The sequence below is a fragment of the Sceloporus undulatus genome, chromosome 4, assembly GCF_019175285.1.
Source record: "Sceloporus undulatus isolate JIND9_A2432 ecotype Alabama chromosome 4, SceUnd_v1.1, whole genome shotgun sequence".
Taxonomy (NCBI): domain Eukaryota; kingdom Metazoa; phylum Chordata; class Lepidosauria; order Squamata; family Phrynosomatidae; genus Sceloporus; species Sceloporus undulatus.
The window spans coordinates 10,343,214-10,360,582 of NC_056525.1; the positions used below are offsets into that span (position 1 = coordinate 10,343,214).

A 17,369-nucleotide genomic window follows, 5' to 3' on the forward strand; every position below is an offset into this window, starting at 1 on the left:
TCAGACTGGCACCTTTCTTGCTATCTTTCAATAGGCAGGTGAAGACTTTGATTTCATCAGGCCTTTGAAAACTGATGGATCAAGGGGAAAGGGTCCTGCTTTAAAAGACTGTAACATTTTTGATAGTATAAATACATTTTTAATTTTTTATGCTTGAACCATTTAGCTATGCTTGTTTTGACAGTTGAATTCCAATCTATTTTGCAAGAAAAGTAATTCATTAGATACTTACTTTGTAGTTGGTAGTTAAATTATTGCTAAAAAAGAAAACAGTGTAGAAAAAATCCTGTTCATTGTGTAAGGTCCTTTCTCCCTTAAGCCATCAGTCTTCAAAAGACTGTATGAAAGCTGGACATTTATGAAAGCTGATAAGAAGAGAATCAACTAATTCTTTGAATATGTGAATAAGATAATAATATGGATCAAACATGGTATTTGACTCCTGGCACATTGTGTGTGTGGGGGGGGGGGGGGGAATGACAGTCCACTACAACAGATTGCATGAGAAGTACTATTTTACACGAGCCAACACAGAAGCTCCTCATTTGTCCCAGGGAAACAAATATCGAAGCTCTTAATCCAGTGATTTTTTTTTCTGAGAGTTCCATAGAATCAGTACACTAATGAAAGTAGGAAGGGAAGAAGAATGTATTATAAGGAAGGGACAGAAGGGCAGCAAATGGAGGGGTTTCAGTGGAGCAGCTGAGAAATAAGATTTCCAAAAATTCATACAGCTGTTTCTTTTTCTCTCATGCCCAAAACTGGGATAAAACCCTGGATCTTGTTGGCAAGTCCATTCGTGCAGTCATCTGATGTCAACATAAATGGAAACAAAACAAAAAACAACAACTGGAAAGCACTTATTCACAGTAGAAGAGTACAAGGAAACAAAGTCCCATGTGCTGTCTGATGGTCCAAAAAAAAAATTATCATCTTAAAAAGGCTTAAAGTTTTTGGACCATCACACAGCATGTGGGACTTTGTTTTCTTTTACTCTTCTAACATAAATGGGAACATCAGCTCAACAAATTAAAAATCTCACCCATCCAATGCAAAAGTAAACAGAATATTGATTGGAGATATAAGTGGGATTGCAAAGGGCAATTTAATGGTAATTTAGCAAGGGAAACAATTGGCCCTCTGCAAAGTAAACAGGCATGGATAAGATTTTTAAGCTCACTAATGATCAATGAAATGCATTAGCACTTTCCAGTTATTGCCTGCATCTAATATGCATAGGAGAAGAGAGAATTCTAGTACATTCCAATCATCTGACTCCTTTGTATCCAAAATTAAGCCAGAGTGGTTGGCCAAAGAAGCTATAAAAGACCAGAAATCTTCCTATAAAAGTAGGAATCTCTTGAGCCAGCATGACATAGTGGTTTGAGTGCTGGACAATGACTCTGGAGACCAGGGTTCGATTTCCATCTTGGCCATGAATCCCACTGGGTGATCTTGAGAAAATCACATGCTCTCAGCCTCAGGGGAAGGCAATGGCAAACCTCCTCTGAACAAACCTTCCCCATTATAGGTTCACCTTACGGTTGCCATAAATCGGAAACAAGTTGAAGGCACACAACACACACAGGAATCTCTTTGTGTAAGAGTGTTATAGGGACCCCAGCACTGTTTTTAAGGTGTGTTGAGCTGGCTGGCATGTTGTTATTAATTTTTCATACTTGCAGATTCTTAAAGAAGGACAGCAAATTATCTTTCTGGTCAGTTATCACTGTTACATCCTTAAATATGAAAACTCTTAAAAGTACCAAGTCCGTAGGATAAAAGTGCCCTCCATGTGTTCAGTGTCACTCCCAAATAAACATGCATAGGATAGATTGCAGGCAGACTTTATTATTCTTGGGAGACCTCAAGGACAATCACTCCTTCATATTTAATAGTGCTTGATCATTTAGTACACATCTGTATTTCTGTACACTTCTATTGCTCAGCTATATTTTTAGTGGTCTACTTTTGCCAAATAATTGGGGGTTATACCCCCTCCCAGTTTTATAGGGAGCTTGAAACCCTTGCTCCCTTATTCCAGGTTCTATGCAAAGTTAAAAGAACAAGAACAGAAGGAAGGGAGAAAAAAAAGGAAAGAAAGGAGGGAGGAGAATCGAAGGACAATGTGAGACAGTAAAACTTTAGCAAAATAGGTGTATCAGGCTGACATACAGCAACCATAGAAATCTTGCCATTGACAATTGGCAATGCAAATGTCCAAGATAGAAGCTTTAGCATGCCTATAGTCAGTAGTTTCTAGTTTGCATGTCTCTGTGAGAGTTTAGGCATAACATGTATTAATACCATTTCCAGTTTGTTGATCTTAGGCACACCTTCTCTTTTCCTGCATCAGTTAGTATGAGTTTCTCTTCCAGTTTGTAGTGGGCTATCCTTTCTCTCTCTCATGAAGGGTCTGGAAACCATGTCCTATGAGGAACGACTTAGGAAGCTGGGGATGTTTAGCCTGGAGAAAAGAAGGTTAAGAAGTGATATGATAGCCCTGTTTAAATATTTGAAGGGATGTCATATTGAGGAGGGAGCAAGCTTGTTTTCTGCTGCTCCAAAGAACAGGACCAGGAACAATGGATGGAAACTCCAGGAAAAGAGCTTCCAGCTCAACATTAGGAGGAACTTCCTGACAGTAAGGGCTGTTTGACAGTGGAACACACTCCTTCAGAGTGTGGTGGAGTCTCTTTCTTTGGAGGTCTTTAAGCAGAGGCTGGATGGCCATCTGTCAGAGATGCTTTGATTGTGAGTTCCTGCATGGCAGAATGGGGTTGGACTGGCTGGCCCTTGTGGTCTCTTCCAACTCAATGATTCTATGATTCTATGATTCTTTCTCCTTCATGTTTGAGGTGTACATGATACAGAGCCTCCTACCATGAGACGCTAGGAAATCTTTAATATTTGTGAGTAAACCTATTTCATATTTTAAAATATCAAAGATGCCTAAGCATGCTTTATTTCTCTGATAGACCTGTCAGATGATAAAGGTATGGGGCTGGTTGTTGCTCACCTTCTGCTTGTGAATACTAATTGCTCTGCTTGTGACATACACCACCTTTTCCCGGATTCCCCAGGCATGGCAAGGGCAGCCTTTGGAAATCAATGGCCAGCCTGTCCCTGATCTGGGCAGGGAGAAACAGATCCTAGATGGAACTAGAGCTTGTAAAAAGGTGGGAGAAATGGTCTACAACTCCTAGAATGCAGCTTCTTGAAAACATCTTGGGCTGTGAAAGGTTCCACTTGGACTGGTGCATCATAGAGGAGAAAATGGCTAGCTAGTTGAGAAAGTGAAATACTCCACACTGCAACAATGTGTGGCAGATTGGTCTAGTACCTCGGAAATCCAGTTTCTGGGCAACAGATATTGGAGAAGGGTGTTGACTTTATCTCCTGCTTGTGGGCTTCCCTAAAACAACACCTGTCATCATTTTGTTGGAAACAGAATTCTAGAACTATTTCTTATGTTCTTAAGCTGCACTTCTTAACATTTCTTTGATTTTCTTTGGTTTCACAAGTAGGAGACAAACAAGCACAGACACAGCGTAGGAACATTAATTTTGGGCTACAACTCCCATCCAGCATTGGACCAAAATTAACTTTTCCAAGCTATGTTAGCTCAGCCACTTAATTCTCATTCTTAGCAGCATGGAAAATATCATTCTTCTTTTCTTTCCTTGTTGCTACAATGTAATGCAAGGTCTTAGTCACTTACTAGAGCAGCACCTTGGTATCTGCTGGAGTGGATATCAAAATCTCTGGATGTTCAAGTCCCATTAAATACAATGGCATAGTAAAATGATGTGCTTTATATCAAATGGCAATATTAAGGTTTGCTTTTTGTAATTTATAGCTTTTAAGAATATTTTTAAGCTATAGATGGCCACAGATAAAGATCCCGTGGATATGGAGGGCCAGCTGTTCTTTTTTTAAAGCAAAAAAATTAGCACGGTTTCTCTTGTGTAATACGACATATTAATACTATATATAGGAACTTTTTAGGGATTCTATAAATAATACATATTACTGTATTAGCAGGAGTGTCCCCACCCCCCCAAATATGATATAATTTTATGTTGGCTTCCCAACCCAAAAAACACACAGAAAATGACTCTTTCCCAAGTCCTATCATTGTCAACATCTCCCTTGAGCTAAACTCATCAAAATGGTTTTGTGTGCTCCCTCTGACCCTACCCAACACATTCCTCCACCACAAAATTACAGGCCATTCTAGCCAAGTCCATTGCTATTGATGGTCATGACTGCTTGCATTCACCTTGCATGCACCTATGAACACTATCCTGCTTTTAAAGATCTCAGACAGTGAAGACTGTATCCCGAAATGCCCTCTACATGGCAGAAAAACCACAGGTATTCTTCCAACTTGAGAGGTTTTTGGAATTCTTATCAGGATTTTTTAGAATTATTATTTCAAAGATATGGTGTATGCCTCTTTTCTCTGCTGGCAATGAAATATTATTTATTGATATGGCACCTTTCTCAAAATATGAAAGCCAGGAAGCTCACAATGTGAGTAAAAGCAAACTACAAATAAAACAATGGATAACACAAAGGTTTAAAAAAACCCACAATTAACAATCGTATTAAATGTATTACATTTGTCCTTCAGCTTTCATGGGGGTTAGAGGCACAGCCCCCTAAACCCCATAAAAGTGGAAAAACTGTGAGTATTGGCCTGGTATTGTTGTTGTTGTTGTTGTTGTTATCCCAAAGAATACTTTTTGAGGCATCTGTTTAGGTTCACTAGCATGACTCTGTGGTCAACATTTGGTGGAGGCTGACCATAAAATTGTATTGTACAGATGCCTAGGGGGGGATATATTTTTTTTTCAGTGGCAATGGCAAATACGGTAATCTGTGGATAATCAAATCTGTGAATGCTTAATTCACAAATGTGGAGGAGTGACTGTAATTTGAACAGTTTTTTAAAAGGCTATTCCAATGAAACACACAAGACCTCCTGCATCAGACAGCTAACACCCAAAGACTTGAATAAACAGAAATATCTTTACCTGCCAGTGGGAAGAAAACAAAAAGGGAACTGATCTAGCATCTTGTGATAGGGAATTCCAAAGTCCTGGAGCACTCGCTGCCCCTCACTCCTGGAACCTTCTTCCCCCGCAAGCAAGAGCCATCACTTCTTTAACCAGCTTCAAAACGGAGTTGAAGACCATCCTGTTCAGGGCAGCGTTCCCAGGCATTGCATAATTGTCACTTGCTATTTGATGTTCTTTTGTCATCTGTTTTATTGAATCATTTCCTGTATTGCTATGTATTTTATATGTATTATCCTACTAGAGAGGCCCCTTCCCCACCACCTTTCCCTTCTCATTTTGTGTCGTGTCTTTTTAGATTGTAAGCCTGAGGGCAGGGAACCGTCCAATTAAAAAGATTGTATGTACAGCGCTGTGTAAATTTACAGCACTTTATAAATAAAGGTTAATAATAATAATAATAATAATAGCCACTGAGAAGGCTCTCTCCCACCTCTTCAACAAATGCGCCTGTGATTATGGTGGGCTTTGAATCTTACAACACAGGCAAACTCATATTAGACTTTCAGATAGCCTGAAGCCAAGCCATATAGGGCCTCATAGGTCATAACCAGCATCTTAAGTTATTTTCATCATGCCTGTTCAAACAATTGTTCAAAACATTTCTGGCAAAGAATCTGAAATTTAACTTTCATTAAAAAAAAAATAGCAGGCTTCTAGCTCTTAGGAATGCAAAACCCAGGGCCACAGAGACACTAGATGAACACAAAAACACTAAAGGAACACTAAAATTGTATACACAGGTGCAAACATGTAATTTTCTTGCAGATTTGTAACTAATGCTCTGTAGCTTTTCATTTTCTTTTATCCATAGTCTATGAATTAGTCAGTAGGATTTCTTTCTGACTCATCATTCATTCTGTTCTGAGGCAGTTTGAAAGAGTTTCCTCTCATCACTTGCAGGTAACTATCACTCATTACAGCCTATATTTTCAAACATAAAAGTGTAGAATTGGAAGGGGCAGCATGGGCTATAGAATACAACTCTCCACTCGGTGCAAGAAATCTAATTAGAGCATCCCCAGCAAAGCAGTTGTCTAACCTTTTTTTTTTAAGACATCCAGATAAAGAGACCCTACTACGTCTCTAGGCAACTGGTTACATGGCTTAACCACTCTTGCTATCAAGAAGTTCCTTCTAACGTTCAATCAGAATCTACTCTCCTGTAACTTCAAACCATCACGCTGGGACAACAGAGAAAAACTTATACCCTCCTCTCTTTGACAGCCTTTGACGTACAGTGCGCCCTTTCCTTACCCGGGGGATCTGTTCCCGACCACCCACATAAAGCAAATACCATGTATGCTCGAGCCCTATTGAAAGCAATGGGGCTCGTGCACATGGCATGGTGTGGCACAGAGGGTGTGCCATTGCCCCTTCCGTTGCATGGCTTTCGGCATAAGCTGAAAGCCATGTATGATGCAGGCGCAATATATTTAATAAGTGCAATCATGTTGCTTCTCAGTCTTCTCCATCAGACTGAACATGTCCTGCTCCCTCAACCTCTCCTCATATGTTGTGTTCTTCATACCTCTTGTCATCCTTGTTGCCTTACTCTGACTTGTCCTATTCCTCTTTAAACCATTTTAATGGTTCATTAGGTTTGCTAACATATTATCTTTCCAGTTATTTCACTGTTATTGTGTTTGTGTTTTTTTTACTATTCACAGCAACAGTTTCTTCAAAACAGTATCGGTCCTGAAGAAGAGTTTTTGAAACAGGATAATACTTAGTTCTATTTGCTCCATCTACATCCTTATTTCGTCTACATCTGGTTGTGTCAAGTTTAAACAAAGTACTCTTTGTTCCTGTTGGGTCAGCATGTTGTTCTAGCATGTTGTTTCATGAAATATATTTTGGCATTGTTTGGCTATTCTTTATGTTTATAACTGTGCATAAAATTTATTCATTCATTGTTTTTTGTGTTTCGTGATTTTGTAATTACACAATTTAAGTCAGGTGCTTTTAGAACATTTTGGCCTGTTACAGACTGCCAAAATAAAGCTGCTTCGGGTCTCTTTAGAGGTATGCTATTTAAATGATGCATGGGTCCTAAGAGTCCGGAGGTCGCGCCAAAGCCACACTCCATTCCTAAGCATTGGAGTGCAGCTTTGGTACAGCTTCCGGATTCTTAGGATGCATGCATCATTTAAATAGCATACCTCCAAAGAGACCTGAAGCAGCTTTATTTTGGCAGTCTGTAACAGGCCTTTATTTGTTATCTTGGTTCTTGAATGCTGCCTCATTTTGTGATCTGTGCATGTAAACTTTCCGACACACTTTAAAAGCCCTATACACACAAATAAAATTAGCTACAAGAGAAATTAAAATGGAGTTGCCACACAGCTCAAGACTGGAATCCTTTTGGTATTTACACTAGTGGTTGCACTTTTCCAGATTCGTACAATAGTTCATAGGGAAGACAAAACAAAACCTGTCAACTCTGAATAGCCTATTCCTTCAGTGCCTTTCCTTCCTTCATAGCTGCTATCTCCTTGGCCTTTTGCTTCTTGCCTGCCCTGGTGTCATGCATTAACAAAATTCTGGACTCACTGTAGTGCTGTTTTCATAAAATCATAGAGTTGGAAGAGACCACGAGAGCCACCCAATCCAACCCCCTGCTACAAAGGAATACACAATCCAAGCACTCCCGACAGATGGCCATCCAACCTTCGCTTAAAAACTTCCAAAGAAGGAGACTCCACCACACTCCAAGGCAGCATACCCCACTCTTGAACAGCTCTTACCTTCTTCCTAATATTGAGGTGGAGACTCTTTTCCTTTAGCTTGAATCCATTGCTCTCTGTCTTATTCTCTGGAGCTGCAGAAAACAAGCTTGTGCCACCCTCAATATAAAATCCCTTCAACTATTTAAACATGGCTATCACGTCACCTCTTAAACTTCTCTTCTACAGGCTAAACATACCCAGCTCCCTAAGCTGGTCCTCATAGGGCATGGTTTCCAGGCCTTTCACCATTTTTATTGATCTCCTCTGGACACATTGCAGCTTGTCAACATTCTTCTTGAATTGTGGTGCCCAGAACTAGATAATATTCCAGTGGTCTGAGCAAAGCAGAATAGCATGGTACTAATACTTCCCTCGATTAGACACTATGCTCTTATTGAGTATATTCAGTATATACTCCTATTGAGTTTTATTCATCCAAGCCCTTTCTCATGGCCAAAATACAATAATATTTACTCAGAGGTTGGTCCAAACAAGCAAGGCAATTTCCAGCATTGATTAAAACCTTCCTGGTTATAGTTCTGCTGATATTATAACTCCCAGTTCAGCTGGGCTTGGGGACTAGTAAAGTGTCCCCCATTTTCCTTTCGAAAGAGACCAGGAGAACAGAATTGCCTTACATTGTTACTGCTCTAATAATTGAAAAGAAATGTAAGGGAGTTTACATTTGGAAGAAGCAATTCATCACTAATTCCCTAGATTTGCAGAACAGGTAGAAATAAAATGGGATTAATTAAACACATAGACAAATTTTGATTGAAAATGACGTTAACCCTGAAAAGCCCTAATTATGTTTGACCTGTTCACTCTGGAGAGCCTGATACTACAATTGGATTGTAGGTCAAATTTTGTTTAAAAATGGGCATGTGTCAGATCAGAAAAACACAAAAAGACAACACAGGAAGGTTATAGATTGGACCAATGTTGTGCAGAGTCTTCACTTTTTAAAAGGTGGATCTGGGAAAAGGTACTTTTCTGAAATACTAATCTAATAATTTTCTTGCCAGCATGGACAAATCTTCCAAAGTCTGGTAAGAAGCAAGTAAACATAGGAAAATAATTCCAGTTAAAAGGGACTAGTGCAGGGGTAGGCAACCTTTTTAAGCCGGGGGCCGGGTTGCTGTCCCTCAGACAACTGGGGGGGCCGAAGCCAAAAAATAAATAAATAATTAAATAATATAGGGCAACATTTTCAAATGTAGGACACATTTTTAAAAAATGGAGGACATGCGAAAAAATTTGATGCTTTTTAAAAAATGTTAATATAAATGCATGTTTCTTAGGCATGATCAAAATGGACGACATTTGTGCTTCAGAAGCTGGCTGATATCAATATCACCATCATCATCATCATCACTATCATTGTTAAAGCAGACTTTTAGCATTAAAAGCACCGAAAATACAAAGAAATGCACTTTGGAAAGTCACACTGTCTCACCTTCAGAAAGAGTGAGTGCATGTCTCAGAAACTGACTGATATCATCATCATCATCATCATCATCATCATCACCATTATCATTGTTAAAACAGAGCAGACCTGTACAAATGGAAGGGAAATCCTCCTCCTGCTGCTGCTACTCTTCTTCTTCTTCTTCCTCCTCCTCCTCCTTCCTCCTCCTCTTCCTGCTTCCTCCTCCTTCCTTCCTTCCTCCCTCCTCCTCCTGCTCCTTCCTTCCTTCCTCCCTCTTCCCTCCTCCTCCTCTTCCTCTTCCTCTGCCCCCTTCCTTCCCTCCTCACGGCTCTCTGGCAGCCGCGGGTAGGGAAGGATGGGAAGGAGGAGGACGACCCCCACACTCCCTTCCTTCCCTGCCCACGGCTGCGGGTAGGGAAGGATGGGAAGGAGGACGACAACCCCCACACTCCCTTCCTTCCCTGCCCACGGCTGCGGGTAGGGAAGGATGGGAAGGAGGAGGACGACCCCTGCCCCCTGCCTGTCCGTCGGCAGAGGGCCGCTAGCGCGAGAGGCCAAAGGCCCTGCGCCCTCACATGAGCGGCCTTTGAGCTCTCACGCGAGAGGCCAAAGGCCCCGCGCGAGAGGCCCGGTCCTGCCGCCGATTGCCGCCAGCGCGGGGCCTTTGGCCTCTTGCGTGAGTGGCCAAAGGCCCCGCGCCGGCAGCAATTGGTGGCAGGACTGGGCTCAGGCCGGTCCCAAGGCCTCGCGGGGCTGGATCCGGCCCGCAGGCCAGGGGTTGCCGACCCCTGAACTAGTGTGACATCAAGCAGTCCAGATGTCAGTGTTCAAAAACTGCTTTAGGTTTTATGTCAGTCGGTCAAACATAATTTATTATGGTCCACAGACCCACAAATTACATGTCATCAGATTCCCCAAAATGAAATTCCCCACAATAATACAAAAATATTATAGAAGTTGCTCAACTCTAATTGTCCCTGTATACATAGAAGGTTCTAGTCCTAGCTGCCTCAGAGAGAAATTTGGCAGCTACAAGAGTGACATTCAGGCATTTATCTTGCAGCAAGAATTTTACAGAGATTTTGATATTTCACAGGTCTCTCTGTTTCCTTCTATCAGAAGTGGTTATTGTGGAGCCCTCCAAATGTTGTTGTACAGCAGATCCCGTCAGCCCCCACCACCTTGGTGAGGAATGCTGGAGTTGCAGTTCAATATCTGGAAGGCCAAAGAATGACCTTATACCTATTATTAAAATCCCAAAAAAGGAAATGAAGGGCCTAGACAGACGGCCCAAAAGCGGCGCGGCTGCGCCAATTTTAAAGTTAGGGACCGCGCACCAACTGCACGGTCCCTAACCCTACAACGTGCCAGCGGTGGCATCAAGGCAGCGTCCCATCAACATGATAGCAGGCATGTTTCTGCGCTGCCCCAGACAGCTTATGGCGGCCTGGCGGCGGTGTGGAAAAGAACTCTACAATGGAGCTCCCTTTCGGCACATGCATCATTGGCGCGGCAACCAAACAGCCATGCCAACGATGCAGAGGGGAAATGGACCACCCCTTTCTCCTCTGTACTGCCGGCCTCACCAGGGTGCACTAGGCACCTAAGGCCCCAGGGCACCCCTTTTCCAGACCAAAGAGAAGCGGCAAAATGCCTGGAAAAACACCGGGCTGGGGCAGCAGGGGCTTCAGCACTAACAGGGATGGCTGCAAGAAGGCTGGGTGGGGCTCCTTATATCTACCTGAGCTTTCCAGCTCTGGCTTATCAAAGTTAAAGCCCCCTCTTTGCTCTCTTTTCTCATCAGAAAGATAAGAGGTCACCCTCGCCCCCTGAAACAAACCTTTAAGGATTAATTGGTTGCAAGGAGTCTTTTTATGAGCTATGTATGTGCTATATTTTTAATTTTATTATGTTTTTAAATTAATTGCACTCTTTTAAATTATTGGTGTTTTAATAAGATCATTGATTTAATTATCTGGCAAAACCTTATAAAATTCATGAGGTCGCCAGAAGTCGATAGGCGACTTAGAATCATAGAATCATATATGCACACGTGTGCATATATACATGCGCTCACACAGACACAACTTTTTTATTATCAGGCTTTTAGCTGTGTCTTATTTTAGCCTTGTGGTAAACCATGTTGGGCCTCATGTTGGAAGACAGGCAAGATACAAAAAATAAAAATCATCATCACTATTAGTGTTAAAATTAACCATTAAATTTCAGTTAAATATTAGAAGGAACCTCTAAGGATGATTTGGCAACTGAATCAATTGCCTAGAGAGGTGGTGGGGTATACTTCTCTGGATGTCCTCAGAGGCTGGGACAGCTATCTGCTGGAGATGTTCTAGAGCTGGAGATCCTATATTGAGCAGAGGGTTGGAGTTGATCCATGAGAACCCTTCAAATCCTATGATTCTATTAATGTTATTAACCATTAGTATTAGCCATGATTTTTGTTATGTGGTGGACTTTTATGTGATGGGACAGAGGCACATCAAAGTGCTGTAATCATATGTCAAAGAGAGACCACAGCAAGATTTGAACTCAAAATTTCAATCATGGAACCCAACTGTTATTATTTCCACAGTCTTTTCCAACTTGTGACTCTAAAGTGCAGCATGGAATCCCAATCTGTTCGTACATTTGACTTTACTAGATTACTGGATTACATAGTATTATGGTAGTAGCATTGGACTAGGACTCTGGGAGGCCACAGGTTGAATCCCTGCTTGGCACAGAAACCCACTGGGTGACCTTGGGCAAGTTACACTCTCAGTCTAAGAGGAAAGGCAATGACAACCCTCCTCTGCATAAATATTACCAAGAAAGCCTTACAGTAGAGTCACCATCACTTGAATGTACATGACAATAACATATCCATTTTTCAAACTCCCCCCCCCCCCAAAAAAAAAATAATAATAATTTTGATAGCCTCCATTCCCTCTTGAGAATACCTATTACTACTCCTAGAATCCACTGGCCATGCTGGCTGAGAAATTCAGGATGCTGTAACCCAAAAAGTTATTTTTCCAAGCTTTTTCAACTACTGAGTCATCCTCACAGTTTGAAAATTTTAAATACAGTACTTCTATTTATGGGGGAATTTATTTGTAGAATGCTGAAATACAAAGCTATCAGTTTTTATATTATATATGTAGGTTTTTGTTTTTAGATAAGATGTATACCCACTTGCATGTAATACACACACACACACAAAACATATCTGCAGATTTTCTCTCACTTAACTTTAATTCTTAGGAAAACAATTTAGGGGAGAGCCTCTGTTCTACAAACCAATCTAAGAGCAGAAAGAGATGTGAAGCCAGGGGCAGGGTGGTCCTACTCTAGTTTGTGTTGTCTGGGCATATTGTTTGCCTTCAAGTCACTTCCGGCTTATGGTGACCCTAAGGCGAATCTATTACAGGATTGTCTTGGCAGAATTCTTCAGAGGGGATTTGCCACTGTCCTCCTCTAAGGCTGAGAGAGGGTGACTTGCCCAAGGTTACCCAGTGGGTTTCCAAGGCCAAGCAAGTATCTGTACCTGGCTCTCCAGAGTTGTAGTACAACACCCAAACCACTTCACCACACTGGCTCATCTACTTCCCTTTGTTTTTATGTATAAAACACACAAAGTGTTGTATAGTGCACTGGTTCTCAAATGGTGGGATTGGACCCCCATAGGGACCAAAGGTTGCTAAAGAGGGGTGCATGATGGGTGCAAAACTTGGAGATTTAGGTCCTTCCTCTGCCTCCTCTTCTTCCCAAACTTTTTAAAGTGTAAAATTTACACATGTTGAGTTCAATACTAAATTTACTTAAATAAAACTGTTCTAATTTGAATGATGTTCTTTCCTTATAAAATGTTGAAATAGGAACATACATGAACGTGCGAATGAAAATACAGTGGGCCCTCTGTATCTGCTTGGATTTGGTTCCAGGACTCCCTGTGGGTACCAAAATCCGTGGACGCTCAAGTCCCATTACATACAATAGCATTGTATTGTAAAATTATGTCCCTTATATAAAATGGCAAAATTAACGTTTTCTTTTTGGAATTTAAATATTTTTTGGATATTTTCAAGCTAGGGATGCTTGAATCTGTGGGTGACGAATCTGCGGATACAGAGGGCCGACTGTACGCACACTAAATAAACAAATATTTTTATTCCTATCGAGTGAGGGAGGGCACAATGTCCGCATATATACCTTAACGGGATCCCTAGGATAAAGTTTGAGTATCACTCATGTAGTGACACCTGGATACTTTCAAAAGAAAGAAAAAGGCAGGTTCTCAAAGAGAGGATGGGTTGAAAGAGAGAAAATGTTTCATGCATAATATACCTGAGTTGTTCGCCTGCAATCATGACTTCAGCTCTGTGTTGCCTCTCGGTGGCTTTCTGCTTTAGGATGCTGCTGAGGTTGTCCATTCCAGCCCATCAGTGGCAAGAGATCAACCAGCAGAAGGACAGCACTCCAGTGCAAGTGTCTTGGCAGCTTTCCTGGAATTGCTTCGCCTTTCTGCATCCAGTACAGTTTCCTGCCACAATCATCTTATTAGCACTTCATTAGAAGAGCCAGTCCAGGCTGCTGCTTACAGTTCCCCTGGAAAAAGAGAAAGGAGGAGGGAGGCAGCTGAAAAGCAAAAAAACTGAACAAGGCCTGCCTCCTACTTTTCCCCAGATTCAGCTCCTCCTTAACTGGGAGCAGCCAGGTAGGTACACATTAAGTAAAAGAGGGCTTACCTCCTAGAGGAGAAAGCCAACACAACAAGTCATAAAGAGCTGCCCTTGTCCATGCAACTCATACAGCACAGAGATCCAAAAAAGTTACAACACCCAGGAAGCCCAGGATGGGGGATTTGGGGAGCCAAAACCCATAAGACATTTTTTCCAAAGTTTGGTTCAGCATCCTATTCCCCCCCCCCCCCAAAAAAAAAGTCAGACGTTTCTTGGGAGTCCTGCAAACATGGCACAAAGAGAAAGCCAATGCGGTGCTGCAAACTGAGAACTAGGAGACAAAGGTCCTGGTCCCCACAGAGTTGTGGAGTTCCCCATATGAGCCTGTTTGAAGTCTGGGGTCCTCAGAGGAAGGCTGTCTTTCATTCCTACCACCATCACAAGTTTATTTGGGTGGCTGCTCCCATGCTGTCAAATCACAGTAGGTGATGTTGACTTGTTCTTTGCTCTTCTTCAATTATCAGGCAGGCTTCTTGACAATACATGATGATAGCAGGAGACTAGGGCAGCATCCATACGGCAGAAATAATCTGGTTTGACACCACTTTAACTGCCATGGCTCAATGCTATGGAAATTCTGGGAACTGTAGTTTGTTGTAGTACCAGACTTCGGGTTCCAGAACAAATTAGTTTCCAGAAATCCATAATATTTAGCATGGCTGTTAAAGTGATGTCAAACTGGATTAATTCTGTCATGCGGATGAATCCTAGGTACTGTGCTTTTTTCTGATCCGTTATCAATGGCGTCAATAGGGTTGGCGTCAATCAGTATGGTAACTCATGGTGTCACCACCACCCCTGACGTCCTCCAATACCACACCATACAGAATCATTAGTAATGTTTTTGTACTGTTGTTACTCATAAAACATGATTCACATATATCACTAAGTTATGACATAAACAACTGGCAAAATTAAAACTATACCTTTAAATTGCAACATCATACGCACAGCCTAAATGTATTTATGCATACATAACTTCATGCAGTTAAAATGTGGTAAAATGTGATTTTTAAAAGAAAAATTAAAAATAATTTTTAAAATTTAATCAAAAAAAATTAAAATCTGAGGCCTCTTTTCTCCTCCCATTGAGCCTTGCCCCATTCACACTATCTCTTCCACTGTGCTGCCACAACCTGTTTCTGTCAAATGCAGGTGTTTGGGGAGCAGTGGTGTCATCCCCCCTTAGAGTGTCACCTGGTGTGGTCCACACTCCTCACATCCCCGTTGTGATGTCCCTGTTATGTTTTTAAAACCATTTTAAATGAATGCTGTTTTTAATATGATGTATTTCTACTGTTAATTTTTAATATAATTTATTTCTATTGATAAGGTTGGTTTTAGTTATATCCTCAAGCAATACCTACTTAATAACACCCCCCCCTCACCATTCCCTTCTCCTTTTGTGTCGTGTCTTTTTAGATTGTAAGCCTGAGGGCAGGGAACTGTCTATTATCCCCGCTGTTGTAAGCCGCCCAGATTCCAGTGATTGGGCGGCATATAAATAAATCCTATTATTATTATTAATACACAAGTATGTACTGAATGCTTAAATATGAAGTCCTGTATTCAATTATTTCATTTTTGTTACATCCCATTTGCATTGCTGCTATGGGGTTTATGTGGGGCTGCCTTTGAAAAGTGTTGGGAAATGTCAGCTGGCTCAAAGAGCTGCCGCCAGGTTGTTAACTAGGACTGGCTACAAGGAGCACATACCTCCCTTGTTGCAACAGCTTCACTGGCTGCTGGTTTGTTTCTGGGCACAATTCAAAGTGCAGGTGATGACCTATACAGCCCTATATGGTTTGGGGCCAGACTATCTGAACGTCCTTTATGAGTCCATTAGGGCTTTAAGGTCACCCGGAGAGGTCCTTCTCTCTGTCCCACCACCATCTTAGGCTAGTTTGAGGACAATGAGGGAGAAGGCCTTCTTGCTGGCTGTTCCCAAACTTTTAAACTCCCTCCAATGGGAGGCTAGGACGGTCCCCACCTTGTTCTCCTTCCATTCATTTTTAAAAATGGACTTTGATGGACTCTTAATGCCTAGGTGCTAATAAAATAAAAAGGAAATGGGTTTGCTGCTTACTCCTTCCTTCCCCCGGTTCTTCGCATTTCCTCTGAATAGAGATTGAGTCCCATTGCAAATGCAAATACCTTCACCTCTCCCTAGGCTGTGTTCCCATTTACCTTTCCTTACAGGTGCTGCCTGAAATCCTATCAATGTTTTGTCACTCTGAAATAAAGCCATCAGCCGATCCAGCACCTCTTGTCAATTCCATGGAAAAACCATAGTATTTGTTACACCATGCGATACCATAAAGCGCTCTTCTGGAAACAAATATCAACCCCAGTTACTCAGTTTGCTCACAGATCCTGTGTACTGTGCACAGAGAATCCCTCTCACTCACTGTATCACCCTCACATGCCATCTGAGCGCCACTCCGTTCTTCGGGACTAGTAATTATCACACACATACCCCACCCAATATTTGATGTGATGTGATTTGTTTTATATTTGATGTTTTTAATTTGTTTTTTCTTTTCTATATGGTAATTTTATCTATTCCTCTTTTTAATTGTTATTATCTTAGAGTGTACGCCTTGGGCAGGCTTTTATATACTCTTTAATTTTACCGACTTTGTACAGAGCTGTGTATGATTACAGTGCTTTAGAAATAAAGTTTAATAATAATAATAATAATAATAATTCCCAATTTCTTGCTATCCAACCTTTCATACCTTTCTCTTAGCCTTGTATGGTTTTTAAGGTTACATTGATTTTTTGTGTTTGTATGCACAATTCTAAATAAAATTCTTATTAATTGAAATCAGTTTCTCTTTGCAGTTGTTACTGGTATGCATAGGTGGAATGATCTCCCAAGTTACCCTCCTCTCACAGGCCTCCTTTCGAGCTAAAAATTTCCCCAAAATATCAAGGAGACCCTGACAGTGTTGGCTGGGACCCAAGGTCCTCTGCCCTACCTTTTAGGGTAACACTTCCTTCAATGTGAAGTCGAAAGCTTTCGTGGCCGGCATCCATATTTTTTTGTGGGTTTTTCGAGCTATGTGGCCATGTTCTAGAAGAATTTATTACTGATGTTTTGCCAGCATCTGTAGCTGGCATCTTCAGAGAACGAAGATGCCAGCCACAGATGCTGGAGAAACTTCAGGAATAAACTCTTCTAGAACATGGCCACATAGCCCGGAAAACCCACAAAATACTTCCTTTAAGGGTTCTTTCCCCTTTCCACTTGCCCATTTGAGTCAAATTCCCCCCAGATGCCCCTTTTGGTTAAGCCCAGATTTTGTTGCAGGCCAGATAAACTCTAGCTGTTTCAAGAAACACAGAAGGGAACATCTTTGCTCAAAATAACATACAATTCAAGACA

At 41.4% G+C, this 17,369-nt stretch overlaps 1 pseudogene; it reads right to left on the reverse strand.

Annotated features, from left to right (window-relative positions):
- The window catches only part of LOC121929281, a 44,797-nt pseudogene extending 30,956 nt beyond the window's left edge, over positions 1 to 13,841 (reverse strand).
- Positions 13,842 to 17,369: the final 3,528 nt, after the last annotated feature.